The sequence below is a fragment of the Lynx canadensis genome, chromosome C1 (genome assembly GCF_007474595.2).
Source record: "Lynx canadensis isolate LIC74 chromosome C1, mLynCan4.pri.v2, whole genome shotgun sequence".
Taxonomy (NCBI): Eukaryota; Metazoa; Chordata; class Mammalia; order Carnivora; family Felidae; genus Lynx; species Lynx canadensis.
Window position 1 is genome coordinate 126,681,482 of NC_044310.1, and position 18,892 is coordinate 126,700,373.

At 36.1% G+C, this 18,892-nt stretch overlaps 1 protein-coding gene across 10 annotated transcripts in view; it reads left to right on the plus strand.

The window, feature by feature from the left end:
• R3HDM1 (R3H domain containing 1) overlaps positions 1 to 18,892 on the plus strand; it is a 210,220-nt gene that overhangs the window by 173,374 nt on the left and 17,954 nt on the right. The gene's annotated exons all lie outside the window — the stretch shown is intronic.

Here is an 18,892-nt window from a genome sequence, read left to right on the forward strand (position 1 = left end):
CCCACTTCAGATTCTCTGTCCCACTCTCTCTCCCCTTCCCTTGCTTGTGATCTCCCAAAAATAATTAAGTATATTTTTTTAATTTTTTAAACATTGGGGTTGGAGATTGGTGTAATTATTATTGGGATATCATTTACTTAAAAATACCTACTAGAGTGGTGCCTGGGTGGCTCAGTTGGTTAGGCGACCGACTTCAGCTCAGGTCATCATCTCACAGTTTGTGAGTTCGAGCCCCACGTCAGGCTCTGTGCTGACAGCTCAGAGCCTGGAGCCTGCTTCAGATTCTGTGTCTCCCCCTCTCTCTGCCCCTCCGCTGCTCACACTCTGTGTCTCTCTGTCTCTCAATAATAAATAAACGTTAAAAAAAAATTTTTTTTTTAAATACCTACTAGATCTAGAGTCAACAAAGTTATCAATAACAGGCCAGAGAGGAAATATTTTAGGCTTTAAAGACAAAAATATAAAATTGTTGATACTATTTTAGGTATTTATATGAGAGAAAATAGATTTCCAAAGAAATTTTGTTGACAATATTCAAAATATAATAATAATTGAGGACATTTTTTATTTAATACAGGCCTACTAATGCAGTGAATAGAATTACTTTAGGTAGGGAGATAACATTTCATTTAATTAAGGGGCTCAAAATGAGTGTTTTCTATCAAACTGACTGCAAATGTTTATCAGTAAAATTCATTCTTGGCTTGCAGGCTATTCAGAAGCAGACACTGAGTCATATTTGACCCAATGGCCATAGTTTGCCAATACTTACACTAGATGATTAATAGCCAGCAGTAGGAAAGACCAATAGGAAACAGTCTGAAATGAAGGCAGACTGCACAGGAAAAGAGGAGTAGAGAAGCCAACATACAAGGAGATTTCAAAGATTAACAGATATTGCTAGGAAAGATGAAAACCATTAGAGGGAGAAGACATTGGATGTAACAAGAAGAGGTCATTTGCAACATTGCAGACAGTATGTAGTAAATTAGAGAACTCTGAGAAGGAAATGACAAGTTTAGATAGTTCATGAAGTCTTGTGTATAAAAGGTCCAGAGTATTTATCCAAAAATAAGTAGTACTTTTTTAAAGGATAGAAAAGAAAGAACTTGTATGAAGGAAAAATTCAGATAAAAAAAGTGTATTTTTTAAACTGTAAGGGAAAAGTAAATCTCTTAATTTTCCCTGCCTACTTTTTGAATTGTTAGATTTTCACTGTTTTCTTCCCCGTGTAAATATTAAGCTTTTCCAAATTGTTTTTAAAAATCCAGTGATGTTCTGCACAGCCCAAGATTTGGAAGGGCTTTCAATTTTATTTGGTATTCCTCCAGGCCATAGGTAACCTAGATAACATGCAGTCCCCTAAGATAGGCCAAGTTTAGGAAGCGGAAAAGGTTTGACTTGGAAATACCCCTTTGGCATATCCCGTGTATTTTATTTTGTGAATAATTTCTGTGGCTTGGAAGTGTGCTGACTTTGTATTTCGCTTACTGGTGTTGCGAGCAGTATGAGGCAAGTTGATGAAAGGATCTTAAAAATCTTCATCCTCATGTCTTCCATTTCTAGCCAAGATGGGTATTGGGGACTGAATTTATCCTCCTGCCTTAACTTAAAAACCAGAAAAATTGGGGCACCTGGGTGGCTCAGTCAGTTACCCACCCGACTCTTGGTTTGAGCTCAGGTCATGATCTCGCAGTTTATGACTTGGAGCCCTCTGCACTGGCAGTGTGGAGCCTGTTTAGGGGGTTCTCTCTCTCTCTCCTCTCTCTGCCCCTCCCCGACTCGCACACTCTCTCTCAAAATAAGTAAATAAACTTAAAATATTTATATATACAAAGCAAGTTTTCTTCAGACAGTGAGGGACAATAAATCCTGAAAGAAGGAAAATAAAATGAGTCTCATCAGTGCCCCAGCTTGCTGCCTTGAGAGAGTTTCCTAGCCACTACTCAAGGAGGGGGGCCCAAGCAGTCTCTCTCTAAATTAAAGAGATGGGAGGTAGGAGTGCAAGGTGGCTAAAGTTTACAGGGCAGAGTGCTGAAGAGAAGAGACTACCAAGAGAAGTCTGTGGAGATCTACAGAGGGACCCTTGGGAGTCTAATAGATTCCTGCCTAGTGCTTGTATGTACAAAATCCATCCAAGGCCAAGAGCAGGCAGGACAATCCCTGGAGCTCACACAAGGATGGGAATAGTTTATATTCCTACCAGCCGGAATGTCTAAACCTTGTTATATATGAGACATCGAGTAGAGGATCTAAAAGGACACTGTCTCACTAGTGGGGGAACATTAGCCGTAGATTAAAGGCTGCTCTGGTCATGCCTAAAGGAAAGCAAGACTCAAAAGGATTAAATGATTTCTGGGTAACTTAACTGTGACTCGGGGCAAAGCTCAAAAATACTGTTTAAAAAATACAAGAATATCCAACACTCAACAAGATTAAAGTTAACAATGCCTGCCATCAAAAAAAAATTACCAAGTATGGGAAGAGGTAGGAAACTAAGGCCAATAATGAAGAGAAATATCAGCTAAATGAAACCGATTGCAAAACAATGTCAGTATAAAAATCAGAGAGGGAAAAAAATGAATAGAACATCAGTGCTCCTAAAGGGGCCTAATGCATATGTAATTGGCATCCTCAAAAGAGAGAAAAGGCTAGAACAAAAAAATATTTGAATATGTAATGGCTGAAAATTTTTTTAATCTAATGAAAATTATAAACCCACAGTTCCAAAAAAAAGTTCAGTGATCCCCAAGCAAAAGAAACATGAAAGAAAAAAACTTCTAAAATAAGTGGTAAAGAGAAAATCATAAGACGAGCCAGAGAAAAAAAGACATTACATAAAAGGAAACAAAGGTAAGAATGGCAGCAGACTTCTTGCTAGAAACCATACAAGCCAGAAGACAGTAACGCAACATCTGTATTTGAAGTAGTGAAAGAAAAAAATCTAGAATTATACCAGTAAATTTATCTTTTAGAAACAAAGCTGAAATGAAGACAATTTCAAATGTACAAAAACTGAATTAATCACCAACTGACCTGCACCACAAGAATTATTAAAGGAAGTCTTTCAGACAGAAAATTATGTCTGATGGAAACTGGCCCCTGTACAAAAGAATAAAAATAAAAAGTCAAGCAGTATACTGGCTCAAAAAGTTGAGTATCTTAGAACCATGTAGAGAATATATCAAGAATTCTCAAACCCTGGTTAAAACAAAAACACACCTTGGGAAAGTTTGTTTAAAAAGTTAAACTTAAACCTACTCTGTGACCCAACTATTCCACTTCTAGGTATTTAACCAAGAGAAATGAAAACTGGAACCAACCCAAATGTCCCGCAACAACTGAATGGATAAACAATTTGTGTTACATTCATCAATGGCATATTACTTAGCAATAAAAAGAATGAACTATTGATATATACAACATGGATGAATTTCATAATTATCCTGAGTGGAGAAAAGCCAGACAAAGGTATATACCATATGATTCCCTATATATGAAACACTAGAAAATGCAGCCTAATCTCTTGCGCGAAAGCATGTCAGTGTTTGCGCAGGGTACAGTTAAGGGGGAGTTAGTTGATGGGGAAGAAAGGAAGGAGGAACTACAAATGGGCAGAATGCAACTTCTGGGGTTAGTGATGGTTTCAGGGTATACATATGTCACAACTCTTCAAATAATACCCATAATCCACAGTTTATTTTCCATCAGTTATATCTCCTTAAAGCTGTAAAAAATGATCTTCGTCTCCTTTGCTAATAGTTTGAGCAAAGACCAGTTTTATTTAAAATGAAGAGAAAAGCTGCAAAACTAACAAACCTTTAAAAACAAGTATTTTTAAGGAAAAATGTATACCACAGGGCATTTAACAGAGGCATAAAAGTCATTTTTAAAAGCTTTTAAAGAGGTAAATGCCTGAAAATAATTCCAACAATATAGGTGCAAAACCTTTGTGTAGAAAACAAACATGGTGAGAAACTAAACATCTTTGATGTTGAAGATGTGCACACCCTGTGGTTTAGCAGTTTTGCTACTAGGTTGATAACCTTAAAAAAGAAGTCAGTAGTGTCCCAGAACCCAAATATGATTCACAAGCTAAGAATGGTTTTTAAATTTTTAAAGGATCATTTTAAAAAACAAGAATAAGCCATGGAGGCCACATATCCCACAGAGCCTAAATATGTATACTAGCTGTTCCTTTACAGAAAAAATTTTCCAGCCTCTACCTTAAAACCTTAACAGATGTGTGTCAGAGACCTGTACATGAATGTTTGTAGCAGCCACCCAAATAGAATGGATAAATGTTTTATTGTGTATCCATTCAGAGCACAACTATGCAACAATTTGAGGTGTATGTGGGGCTAAGGTATGGGGACTTCTAAGATATTAAGTGATATTTTGTATCTGTATTCGAATGGTGGTTAATTTTACAATTCTTTGAACTGTGTAACATATTTTTGGACACTCTTACATATATATTTCAAACCCCCTAAAAAGTAAGAAAAGCAGTTGAAGATAGATTTAACTATGGGGGAAGGCTTTAAGAGATAAAAGCCAAATGAATGAGAGGAGAGGAAATCGAGACTACTTTTGAGGAGAATTGCTTTCATAAAAAGGGAACATTGAATTGAGATAGTACATGGGAGGGGAAAGGAGGTCAAGAGAGAATGTCTTTTCTTGGTTGGAAAAAGAAGTGTTTGTATATTGAAGGGAAAGACAGTAGAAAGATATGCCTCTGCAGGATGAAGAGGGGGAGTTGTAAGGTCCCCAAGGAGGGGGAGAGCCAGCGTTCAAAGGGAAGTACGTTAGCCTTAGGTAAGAGTGCAGAGGATTCACATATGGTGAATAGAGGAAAAGCAAAGTACATAAGTTAGATTTTTGGTAGAGGGATAGGTGCGGAAATGGGTTTATGGAAATTCTTTTCACATAGCTTTTTTTTTTTTTTCTACTGACTTAGGATTTAAGGTAAGAAGTACATTATCAAAACATAGATGAATATTGGAAAGTTTTTTAATGTAAAGATCCAGTACAGTTACATTAAGACAGATTTCAGAAGGAAAGCAGCAAGATGTGGGGAAATGTTACAAGTATGTCTGATAGAAGCTTATTATATAAGATGTTTTTACCACTTCTATGCTAGAGTAAGAACAGTGAGACTCAACAAACAATTCATGGAGATAAATAGTTTACTCATTTCACAGAAACTAATAGTAAATTACCACATGAGAATATGTTTACTCACCAGCAATCTAAGAAATGAGAATTAAGGCAACTTTAACAAAAATGGAAGATAAGACAGTTAAAGTATTCTGCAAAGAGACTTTGCTGGTTGCTAGGCATATGAAAAGCCCACTTTTCTATAAATCAGTCTGATGACATTTAGCAGAACACAAAAATGCTGTACTTTTTTATTCTGTAATTATATCTCTAAAAGTCTACCACATATTTAATCCACTCCCAAAATTAAAATCGCTGCAAAACAAGTTTACAACAGTGCTGTTAATAGGAAAATCTAACAAAAAAAAGATCCAGAAGAGTATGTGGAGCATAGAGAGCATAGTCAGTGGTATTTTAATGTCATATGCTCACAGGTAGCTACACTTATGGTGAACATAGCATAACATATAGAGAAGGTATATATCTGAAACTAATGTAACATTGTGAAGTATACCTCAGTTTTAAAAGTTTTTTTTTTAAGTCCACAGAAATATTGAATAACCTTTGAATAGTTTTTAATTTTAATTTTTTTTCAATATATGAAATTTATTGTCAAATTGGTTTCCATACAACACCCAGTGCTCATCCCAAAAGGTGCCCTCCTCAATACCCATCACCCACCCTCCCCTCCCTCCCACCCCCCATCAACCCTCAGTTTGTTCTCAGTTTTTAACAGTCTCTTATGCTTTGGCTCTTTCCCACTCTAACCTCTTTTTCTTTTTTTTTTTTTTTTTTCCTTCCCCTCCTCCATGGGTTTCTGTTAAGTTTCTCAGGATCCACATAAGAGTGAAAACATATGGTATCTGTCTTTCTCTGTATGGCTTATTTCACTTAGCATCACACTCTCCATTTCCATCCACGTTGCTACAAAGGGCCATATTTCATTCTTTCTCATTGCCATGTAGTACTCCATTGTGTATATAAACCACAATTTCTTTATCCATCAGTTGATGGACATTTAGGCTCTTTCCATAATTTGGCTATTGTTGAGAGTGCTACTATAAACATTGGGGTACAAGTGCCCCTATGCATCAGTACTCCTGTATCCCTTGGGTAAATTCCTAGCAGTGCTATTGCTGGGTCATAGGGTAGGCAAAGATGAAGTCAAGCTTTTGCTTTTTTTTAATTTTTAAATGTTTATTTTTGAGAGAGAGAGAGCATGGGCAGGGGAGGGAGAGAGAGGGAGACACAAAATCCGAAGCAGGCTCCAGGCTCTGAGCTGTCATCACAGAGCCTGATGCAGGACTCAACCTCACAAGCCATGAGATCATGACCTGAGCCGAAGTCGGACACTTAACCAACTGAGCCACCCAGGCGCCCCAACTTCTGAATAAAATATCACTTTCCTATATTTATGCTGGGCTAATTAAGTTTGGTTTACATTTATAATGAAATTTGCTTAGTTTGGCACACATGTTAAGTCAGACATTGGGACCAAAGGGTCTCGAAGTGTTCTGTGTTAACCACTTCAGTTTTTTTAATTCAGAAACATTAAATGTGTGATACTCAGGCTATCACAGTCCCCAAATGGATTATGTTGATTAATTACAGCATCTTTGGAGAACACAGCCATGCATACTAAGTAATAAGTTCAGGCAGTTTTCTTAACTACATTGGCAATAAGACATCAGATAGTTTAAAAAGGCAGAAAACCAAATGACTTCCTAGCACACCTTGCCAACTGTTCATAAATTTTCAAAGATAGCATCTTTAGTAGCCCCTAAAAGCTGTACCATATGTGGGGCTTGCTTCTCAAATGAGCTAATTACTGCTTGAGAAGAATACACTTAGTCTTTGTCTCCCATCAAAAAAGTAGTAATATGAAATAAATCATGATGTTTGCAAAATCATAAAGATAAGATGATGACAATAACATTTTTGTTTAGAATTTCCAGGGTTATTTTAAGTCATCAACCTTCTTGTGGGCAACTTCATGTGATACAACTTCTTTGTGAATACCTTTTATATATACACCATTTTTGTTCATTCAGCCATTTCCTTTATCTTATTTGCAACAGTATTATTGAGATAAAATTCACCTACTCTACAATTCACCTACTCAAAGTGTACTTTTTAGTATATTCACAAATATGCAACTGTCACCACAATCAATTTTAGAACATTTTCATCTCCTCAGAAAGAAACCCTAAAGTGGAAAAAAAGCAATTTTTATCAACAAATCAATGGATAAACAAAATGTGGGTTGTATAGGATATCACCCTTAAAAGAAGGTAAATTATGACCTGCTACATCATGGATGAAATCTTAAAGACCTTATGCTGTATGAAATAAGCCAGTTACAAAGGGACAAGTGTTGTATGATTCCACTTATATGAGGTGCCTGGAGTAGTCATATTCATAGAAACAGAAAGTAGAATGGTGGTTGCCAGGGGCTGGGGAAAGAAAGAGTGGGGAGCTGGTATTTATGGAATACAGTTTGGATTTTGCAAGATGAAAAGAGTTCTGGAGATGGACAGTGGTAATGATTGTACAGTAATGTGAATGTACTTAATGGCACTGAACTATACACTAAAAAATGATTAAAATGGTGAACTGTAAGTCACGTGTATTTTACCAAAATTAAATGTTTTAATGTGAATAGACTGATGAAAATAACAAGGAAAGAAACCATACTCTTTAGCTGTCACCTTCTGACTCCATCACCACCATCATCTCCCAGCCGCTAATTTACTTTCTATCTCTATAGATTTCCCTGTTATAGATATTTCATATGAATGGCATCATAGGTAGTCTTTTGTGACTAGCTGCTTTCACTCAGCGTAATGTTTTTAAGGCTCATCCATGTTAGCATTGTATCAGTAGTTCACTACTTTTACAGTATAAGACTCCTGTTCCATTGTATAGATCTACCACATTGTGTTATCCATTTGTCACCTGATGGACATTTGGTTGGTTCCACACAGTACTGCTGTAAGCATTAGTTGGTACATTTTGTTAAGTTTATTTATTTAAGTAATCTCTACACCCATCCAGGGGCTCGAACTCACAACCCCAAGATCAAGAGTTGCATGTTCTACCAACTGAGTTGGCCACATGCCCCTAGTTAGTAAGTTTTATGTGAGCATATGTTTCGTTTCTCCTAGGTGTGTATACCTAGGAATGGAATCACTGGATCATATGGTGACTTTGTTTAATCATTTGAAGAACTGTCAGACTTTTCTAAAGCAGCCACACCATTTTACATTCCCATAAGCATTGTCTGGGTGATTTAATTTCCCTGCATCCTTGCCAACACTTGTTAATTATTTGACTTGTTTATTATAGCCATTCTAGTAATGTCTCATTGTGATTTGGGATTTTGATATCCCTGATGACTAATGATATTGAATATCTTTTCATGTGCTTATTAGCCATTTGTATATCTTCCTTGGAAAATGTCTATTAAGATCCTTTGCCCAATATAATTGTGTTATGTGTCTTTTTATTATTGAATTGTAAGAGTTCTTCCTGTATTCTGATACAAGGTCCCTTAATATATCTATGACTTGGAAGTATTTTCTCCCATTTTGTGAGGTGTGTATTCATTTTATTTTTACAGCCCTTTCAAATACAAAAGTTTATTTTGATGAAGTTCAGTTTATCTATTTTATTTTGTTGTTCATGCTTTTGGTGTCATATCAAATAATTCATTACCAACTCCAAGATCTCAAAGATTCATGTCTGGATTTTCTTCTAAAAATTTTATAGCTTTAGCTCTAACGTTTAAATCATTGATCCATTTTTAGTTAATTTTTTTATTACAGTCTTTTTGCACATGGTGAGTAAGTTGCCCCAGTACCATTTGTTGAAAAGACTATTCTCCCATTGAATGATTTTGACACCCTTATCAAAAATCAGATGATCATTGGTGCTTCTGGATGGCTCATTCACTTGAGCTGACTCTTGATTTCAGTTCGGGTTATGAGATCGGGCTCTGTGCTAAGCATAGAGCCTGCTTGGGAATCTCTCTGCTCCCTCCCCCCATTCATGTGCGTACTAAATAAATAATCAAGTGATCGTAGGTGTCTGAGCATATTTCTCAATACTAGTCTATTAATCTATATGTCTGTCCTGTGCCAGTGTCATACTGTTTTGATGGAAGTTTGAAATTGAGATATGTGAGTCCTCCAACTTTGATCTTTTATCAGGATTGTTTTGGCTTCTCTGGGTCTTCTGCAATTTTATATGAATTTTACAGTTTGTCAGCGTTCACAAAGAAGTCAATTAGGATTCTGATGTGAACTGTGTTAAATCTGTAGATTAATTTGGAGTATTGGCATCTTAAGTATGTTGTCTTCCATTCCATGAACATGGGATGTTTTCCAATTATTTAGATATTTTATTTCTTTCAACACTTTCTGTAGTTTTCAGAGTTAATGCTATATTTCTTTTATTAAATTTATGCCTAAGTATTTCATCTTTTTTAATGATACTGTAAATAGAATTGTTTTAATTGTATTTAGATATTCATTGGAAATGTATAGAAATACAGTTTATTTTTGTATATGTTGTATTTTGTATATATTTGTATTTTGTATTTATGTTGTATCCTATAGCATTGTTGAACTCATTTTACTAGTTATTATACTTCTTTAGTGAATTTTTTAGGATTTTCCATATACAAGATCATGCCATCTGTAGTTTTGCTTCTTTTTTAATCTGGATACCTTTTGTTTTATTTTCTTACCTGATTTCTCTGGCTAGAACCTCAGTACAACATATAGTGAGAGCAGACATCCTTGTTCATGGTTTTAGCAGGAGCGCACCCAGTCTTCCACCTTAAGTATGATGTTAGCTGTGGGTTTTTCATAAATACTCTATATCAAGTTGAGAAAATTCTTTTCTGTTCCTAGTCTGTTGAATATTTTTATTATTTAAGAGTATTAGATTTTGTCATATGTTTTCTGCACCTATTGAGATGATCATGTGATTCTTGGTTTTTATTCTGTTGATAGGATATATTACATTAATGGATTTTACTGAGTCTTGGTGTATAATTATTTTCATGGGTTGCTGGGTTCACTCTGCTAGTATATTAAGGACTTTAGCATCATATTCACAAGAAATACTGGTCTGTTGTTTTTGATACCTTTGTCTGATTTTAGTATTGGGGTAATATTAGCTTCATAGAGTGAGTTGGGAAGTAGTCTCTTCTATTTTTTGGAAGATTTTATGAAGAGTTGTTGTTAATTCTTTATATGTTTGAGAGAACTCATTGATGGAGGCTTCTGTGCTGAAGTTTTTGTGTGTGAGGTTTTTTTGATTACTACTTTGGTCTCTTCATTTGTTTTAGGTCTAGTGCAGAGTTGGTGGTATAGTGGTGAGCATAGCTGCCTTCCTTTTGTTTTAGGTCTATTTGGGTTATATCTCCTTGAATCCATTTTGGTAGTTATCTCTTTCTGGGAAGTTGATCTAATCTGTTGGTATACAGTTTTTCATAGTGTTCCTTTATTACCCTTTTGATTCTTGTAGATTCAGTAGTAATCTCCCCTATTTATTTCTGATCCTAATAATTTGAGTTTTCTCTCTCTTATTTTCTTGGTCAATCTAACAAAAAGTTTGTCAGTTTTTGTAGGTCTTTTTAGTGAACCATATTTAGGGTTTGATTTTTTTTCCTGTTTTTCTATTCTGTATTTTATTTATTTACATTGCAATCTTTATTACTTTCTTCCATTTGCTTTAGGTTTGGTTTGCTCTTCCTTTCCCACCCCTGTGTCTTAAGATGGAAATGAAGGTTTCTGATTTGAGAACATTCTTCTTTCTTGAAATAGGCATTTATAGCTCTGAGTTTCCCTCAGGCACTGCTTTAGTTGCCTCTTTTACTATGTTGTGTCTTCATTGTCATGTGTCTTATGGTTACCCTTTTGATTTCTTCTTTGACCCATTGATAATTTAGGATTGTGTTGTTTAATTTTCACTTAATTTGTATATGTCCTAAATGTTTTCCTATTGATTTCTAATCTCATTCCATTATGGTTAGAGAACATACTTGTATTATTTCTATCCTTTTAAATTTACTGAGTTGTTTCATACCCTAGCATATGGTCTGTCCTACAGAATGTTCCATATGCACTTTAAAATTATTGTGTATTGTTATTTAAAATTTTAATGTTTACTTATTTTTGAGTGAGTGGGGGAGGGGCAGAAAGAGAGGGAGACACAGAATCTGAAGCAGGCTCCAGGTTCTGAGCTGTCAGCACAGAGCCCAACAAGGGGCTCGAACCCGCAAACCACAGGATCATGACCTAAGCCAAAGTCAGATGCTTAACCGACTGAGCCACCCAGGCACCTTTCTATTACTATTGAATGGAGGGTTCTATAGATGTCTTTTAGGGCTGGTTGGTTTATAGTGTGGTCAAAGTCTTCTATTTTCTTGTTAATCTTCTTTGTTATCATTTTATCCATTATTGAAAGTGGATGTTACAGTCTTTACCTGTTACTATGGGTTGTCTATTTCTCCCTTCATTTCTATCAGTGTTTGTTTCATGTATTTTGTGCTTCTTTATTAGGGGCTGATATGTTTATAGCTTATATTTTCCTGACTTGCACTTTTTCATTATGAAATGGTTTATCTCTCAAAACATTTTTTATTAATGCAAAGTCACTTTAGCTTTCTCATGGTCACTGTTTGCATGATGTATCTTTTCCCATCCTTTTATTCCTGTATGTCTCCTATAGACAGTGTATATTTGAATCAGCTTTTTAGTCTTCTGACACTCTGTCTTTTGATTGAATTGTGTAATCTGTTCACATTTAATGTAACTGATATAGTTGGCTTATGTCTACCATTTTGTGCTTTTTTTCTTTGTTATGTGTTTTTCTATTTTTTTTCTTTATTTCTGCTCTTTCTGCTTTCTTTTTTTTTTTTTAATTTTTTTTAAACGTTTATTCATTTTTGAGAGACAGAGAGAGACAGAGTATGAGTGGGGAAGGAGCAGAGAGAGAGGGAGACCCAGAATCCAAAGCAAGCTCCAGGCTCTGAGCTGTCAGCACAGAGCCTGACACGGGGCTCGAACCCACGAACTGCGAGATCATGACCTGAGCAGAAGTCGGATGCTCAACCAACTGAGCCACACAAGCACCCCTGCTCTTTCTGCTTTCTGTTACATTAAGTGAATATTTCCTACGTGGCATTTTAATTTCTTCAATGTTTTTTACTTTTTTTGGGTATTTTTAGTCAGTTTTATAGGATTTACCATATACATCTTCATGAATCCAAATGTACTTCTTACTTATAGTAGCTTAATTGTAGCATCATATAGAAAAAAGTACCTGTTATAATTAGTACCTTACCATCTATAGGCAGTACAGCTTTGCTCCCACCTATTTCCTTTGTGCTATTTTTGGCAAATATATTACATTTATATATGCTATGGGCCAAACATGACATTATATATATATTGTTTTATATAGTTGATTTTTAAATCAATTAGAAGAAAGGAAGTCAAGCATGCTACTCTTGGTTTCGGGATTGTAAGTTTGAGCCCCACATTGGATATAAGAGATTACTTAAAAATAGAATCTTTTTTAAAAAATAAGAAATTATGCTATTCTAGCATCCCATCTTTTGAAATTATACTTAAAGATTTTATGAAGCTATTTGGGGAACAGAATGCATGTTCTTTAGTTATCCCATAGGTGTATCAGCATCATCCTCGGTGTCAATGGCAACATTATGGTGTCAGTCTAGGAGCAGACTTAATAAGTAGCTAAATTACTACCAGAAAGAGCAGCTTACAATCAATATAATAAAGCTAAAATTATTGTTTGGCAGATGTTTTCTGCCACTTCACTGAGCTTCTAAAGTGATGTATCCAACAGGTCCGGTAACACAGCTGCTTAATGATAGCTAGTTCATCCTAGTGGGTCAGTCAAAATATCGTCCTTCTCAAAACCAGTCATTCTCCCAAGAGCACCAGAGATATATTTATGGTTGATTGTGTTTGATAATAGCTGCCCTTACAGTGCTCAAGCCAGAGGCATCTTTTATCTGAAATATGATAGTGGATTTTGGCTCTCCTACCAGTACTTGGAAAATTCAAAGTTCATATTTGAGGAAAATGTTAGCCCTTAACTGCAGGCACATTTGCAGCTTACCTGTTTATCTAATGGGAAATAATCCTCTCTTAAGGCCAGTTTTTCACCCAAGGCTCTCAGTTTGCAAGTAAAATATGAACTGTATCTCATATCAAGACTGGATTCTTCTGTAATTAACTACATGCTTTAAATTCATCATAGAATATAGTTATGATATGTGTGTAATCCAGTACCTTCCAGAGGCTTAAATGCTTTCTTCTTTTATCAGCCTGATAGAGTTGTATGGTCCTCTGGGATCCCATTTTGTCTTAGCTACCAGGAAGCACAAAGCTATATTCAGTGCTCAGTGAAAGCCACAATTTTATCTCAGGTGGCATTATCCCATCTTTGTTTTGTCTTTTAAGTATTTTCTTTATTTCTTAGTCTATTGAGTTTTTAGAAATATTTTACATTTGGGAATAGGTGAGCTATAAACGAGTATTTGTATAAATATGAACATTTAACCAGAAAGCTAAGGAAAATTGGCCATTTGTATTTAAGGAAAAACCTAAAATATTATACAGTAAGTATTTTTATTTTACATTTATTTTTATTAATTGAGCATATAGTTTGGTCAGATTCTAATTAGTTGAGAGTTTTATTTGTATTGTCCTAAATAGGTAGTATCATCACAAAAGTATGTAAGCTAGAAATCACCTTGACTTGCAGAAAGGTTGTAAGGCAGAAAGCTAATAGTTTTTTCTAGAGACAACAAGTTCAGCTGAGTAGCTGACCCTCAAATGAATTGAAGGTTTGTGTTGCACAGGATCAGTATAACTACCTCCAGATGGCTGTGCTCTGACATCTGCTGAGGAGTTCTGAAGGAGATTCAGATCATTCATTGAAATTAAATCCCAAAAACATTTAAAAGTCAAACTTTTCAGGCAGTTTTCATAGGATATTTTTAGTGTTTATTTTTTTTTTTCAACGTTTATTTATTTTTGGGACAGAGAGAGACAGAGCATGAACAGGGGAGGGGCAGAGAGAGAGGGAGACACAGAATCAGAAACAGGCTCCAGGCTCCGAGCCATCAGCCCAGAGCCTGACGCGGGGCTCGAACTCACGGACCGCGAGATCGTGACCTGGCTGAAGTCGGACGCTTAGCCGACTGCGCCACCCAGGCGCCCCTAGTGTTTATTTTTTATACTTGCAAAATGTACTCATATTCATGCCTTTTTGGAAAATACCAAATAATATAAATTGTCAAGAATCAGCTATATTCCCACAACCCTAAGCTGTCCATTGTTGTCATGTTCATGTTTTCCTCTCAGTCTCTTTTTTATTTTTCTTTTCCTATATTTTGAAAAGAACATTTAGGTCGTATTCATTTGTTTTGGTGTATTGAACCATTTAGTGAGCATTTTGAATTTCTTTTCTTGGCATAGAGTCCTTAGAGAGGAATTAATAGGTCAAAAGATATATCTTTTCTTAAGAACCTTAGTACATTTTTACATTTTGACAAAATCTTCCTTTGATTTACAATCCTTGTAGGTACTAACTTGTTTTTGTTGTTTTCGTGTTTCATAAGAAGAGACATATCTCATTTTAATTTGGTTCTTTGATCGTTAGTGAAAATGTACATTTTTTACATTTCACTGTATTTTGAATTATTTGGCCAAGTCTTTCATCATAGTTTGGTAAGGTAAGTATTAATCACACATTTATTAATGAGAGAGCTGAAGTTCAAAGACATACTGCAAGTAAATGGAATTTGAACTCAAACTCATCCTGCCTTCTGACACCCAAATCCATGGTTCTTTTCACTGTATCAAGTATTAAATGTTAAAAGCCATTAAATAGATAGCAGTGTGAGGCGCCTGGGTGGCTCAGTCAGTTGAGTGTCCGTCTGACTCTTGATTTTGTCTCAGGTTATGATCCCAGGGTCGTGGGATTGAGTGCCTCAGGCAGGCTGTACACTGAGCATGGAGCCTGCTTAAGATTCTCTCTCTCCCTTTCTCCCTCTGCACCTCCCCCACTCATGCACATGCGCGCGCTCTCTCTCTTTCTCTCTCTCTCTCTCTCTCTCTCTGTCTCTCAAATAAAAAAAAATAAAAAGATAACGGGGCTCCTGGGTGGTCAGTAGGTTAAGCGTCTGACTTCGGCTCAGGTCATGATCTCACAGTTTGTGAGTTGGAGCCCTGCATTGGGCTCTGTGCTGACAGCTCGGAGCCTGAAGCCGGCTTCGGATCCTGTGTCTCCCTCTGTGTCTGCTCTTCTCGTGCTCATGCTCTGTCTCTCTCTCCTTCAAAAATAAACATTAAAAAAAAAAAAGTTTTTTAAGATAGTAATGTAACATCACTTGAATTTTCACAAATATGTAGTAAGTATATCTTAATAACAAGTATTAGTTTCCACTCACAATGTATCAAATAGATTACCATGATCTAATCAAAAGCATCAGGGGTAACCCCTTAAAGGGCCATTTTCACCATTTATAAAGGGTTTTATGACATTCTTAAAAATTCTTCACACTTTGGTAGACTACAGTAGGTTTTGGGTTTTAAAATATATATAATGTGTTTATCATTTTTTCCATCATAGCTTTGACTCCAAACTATAGTAAGAATGCAAAAACAAATGATTAGAAGAAAGAGGAATTTTTACCTCTTTCCATAGAGGTCTTACCTCAGTGGAGTAACCATAGAACATTGTAGGAATAAGATGAACATTTTAGAAAACCCACAAAAAAGAAACTTTTTGGATCCTTGTGTCATTTATCAGTCTCCACTGATCCTGTAGAGCCAGTTTTGCAGCGGTTTGACTTGACCGTACCATAGAGTGGGAAGGGGCAGCTCCTTAAAAGTACAGCAGTGCAGTTGCTATAAGTGGTAAGGCCAGTTTTCATTGCAGTGAACTCTAGTACCTTTGAAAGTTGATATTATGTTTTAATTTACATTCATGGTTTTCAGGAAGTTTGGGACCAGATGGATTCATGGGATTGATGCTTTATTTTCCTATTCAGTGGTAGAGTATGAAGTTCTATAAGGACTAGACCTCATGTTTTACTTTGTCTTCCAAAGGAGAAATTTTTTGAAGTTGCTACAAAATGACTTTTCCTTTTTGATTATGTATCAATATTTATATTTTTTTAATGTTTTTTTTATTTTTGAGAGAGAGAGAAAGCACGAGCATGAGTGGGGGAGGGGCAGAGAGAGAGGGAGACATAGAATCTGAAGCAAGCTCCAGGCTCTGACCCGTCAGCACAGAGCCCAGCGCGGGGCTCAAACCCACAAATGGTTAAAATCATGACCTGAGCCGAAGTCGGACGCTTAACCAGACTGAGCCACCCCAGAGCCCCATAAATATTTGTTTGTATTTTTTTTTTCAAGAGGATGAAGAGAAGGTGGCGTCCCTTCCTTTTTTTTTTTTTTTTTTTTTTAATGTTTATTTATTTTTGAGAGAGAGAGAGACAGACAGAATCTGAAGCAGCCTCCAGGCTCTGAGCTGTGAGCACAAAGCCTGATCTGGGGCTCGAGCTCAGGAGCCGCGAGGTCGTGTCCTGAGCCAGAGTCGGATACCTAACCGACTGAGCCACCCAGGCGCCCCAATATTTGTTTGTATTTTTTTTAATGTTTATTTATTTTTGAGACAGAGAGAGATAAAGTGTGAGCGGGGGAGGGGCAGAGAGAGAGGGAGACACAGAATCCGAAGCAGGCTCCAGGCTCTGAGCTGTCAGCACAGAGCCTGACTCAGGGCTTGAACTAATGAACCATGAGATCATGACCTTAGCGGAAGCTGGATGCTTAACCAACTAAGCCACCCAGGCGCCCCTGTTTGTATTTTTAATGTGAGAATGGTGTTTAAAAAGCTGACTCCCCTTTGTTTCTTTTTTTTTTTTTAACGTGTTCTAGTTCTGCCTTTGTAGAAGACAAATTAGATGGTAATTGAAAATAGAGCATTTAAGAAATTTAAGAAAGCTACTCATTGCCCAGTCTTTGTCCCTTAAAGGATCTTCATGTCTTTTGGGGGAGATTAGTCTTGGAACTCACTTTTATAATTCATTTACCTAAGGACCCACTATAGTGGCACTATAGTGCCCACAGAATGGCGATCTGTGGTTTGGTAGTATGGGATGTATTGCTCATCTCCGTGACTTGAATATTTTCATCCCTGTTCTGGGTGGCTTCTTGTCATTTATGTGCCTCAGAACTTGGGTAAGCCATTAGAAGGTGCTTAGTGAACAAGATCAGGGTGAAGGATACTGCACAGCCCAAGAGAATATCCCAGTTAGAACAGAATATAAAAAATCTTTCCACCTTTTGGTGAAACTTTCTATTCTCCCAGTAGCAGCATGTTTACAAACCATGTCTTAAGCTGTGTTACTTCCACAGCTTAGCTAATACTCATATAATGCATCCCAATCATAGTTAACATCAGTTTCAGGAAGTACTGTTTTTACATTTTGTCATATGGTCCAGAATCACCTTTTGTGAAATCCTCTCTTTATATCCCTTTCTTTTTCCCTTTTTGTGAACCACAATGAGTTACTGCCACTAAAAAACAAAAAAAAAAAAAACTTTTATGAATTTTTAGTAATTGGAGAATTAGAGAATCATTTTTAACTTTTTCTTACAGAAAATTTTAAATGCCTATAAATATAAACTAAAGTGCAATGAACCCCATGTACCCATAACTTCTATAGTACTCACCTGTTTTCATCTAAAGCTCTACTTCCTCTTTTTCCCTTATGATTTTGAAGTAAATTCAGGTATCATACCATTTCATTCATGATTATTTCAGTATAGGAATCCCTAAAAGATTTTTTTTTTTAACCCACAGAACTACAATACGGATTCACATTAAAAATCTTAATAGTTAAGGAGGTGCTTGAGCAGCTCAGTCAGTTAAGTGTCTGACTCTTGATTTCGGCTCAGGTCATGATCTCATGGTTCGTGAGTTCAAGCCCCACATGGAGCTTGCTTGAGATTCTCCCTCTTTCTCTGCCCCTCCCCTGCTCGCTCACTCACTCATTCTTTCTCTCTCTCTCTCTCTCTCAAATAAGTAAAGTTTAAAAATTTTTTTTTTGATTTTTAATAGTTAACTTCTTAATTGTATCAATTATCTAGTTGGTAATTATAATTCTAACTACCCTACAAATATTGCTTATGTTTTTACACATTTGTCTTTCTGAATGTCCCATAGTCTGGATTTTACTGATTGTGTCATCATGGTGTTTAACACGTCTCCCTATAGTCTTTATAATTCAGTAGTTGGATCTAACATTTTTAATGCAAAAAGTTGTTAAAGCTAGATTAAGAAATTATACTCTCTAAGGAAAGTTTATTGAGTGATTAAAAAAGCCTGGTAACTAATAGGGTTTTATATATAAATTAAGATTCTGATTACGTGGGGGGCACCTAGCTGGCTCAGTCAGTGTGCAAACTCAGAGCATACAACTCTTGATATTGAGTCATGAATTTGAGCCCCACGTTGGGTGTAGAGATTACTTTAAAAAAAAAAAAATTCTGATTACTTGAGAATTCTCAGAAAGAATTAATAGTATAACTTTACAATTTGAAATTATTTTCCTGAAAGAATTTGCCAAACAGAAAACTTTAAAGACATTTTGTGACAAATCCCATATTAGTTTGAGTCTCAA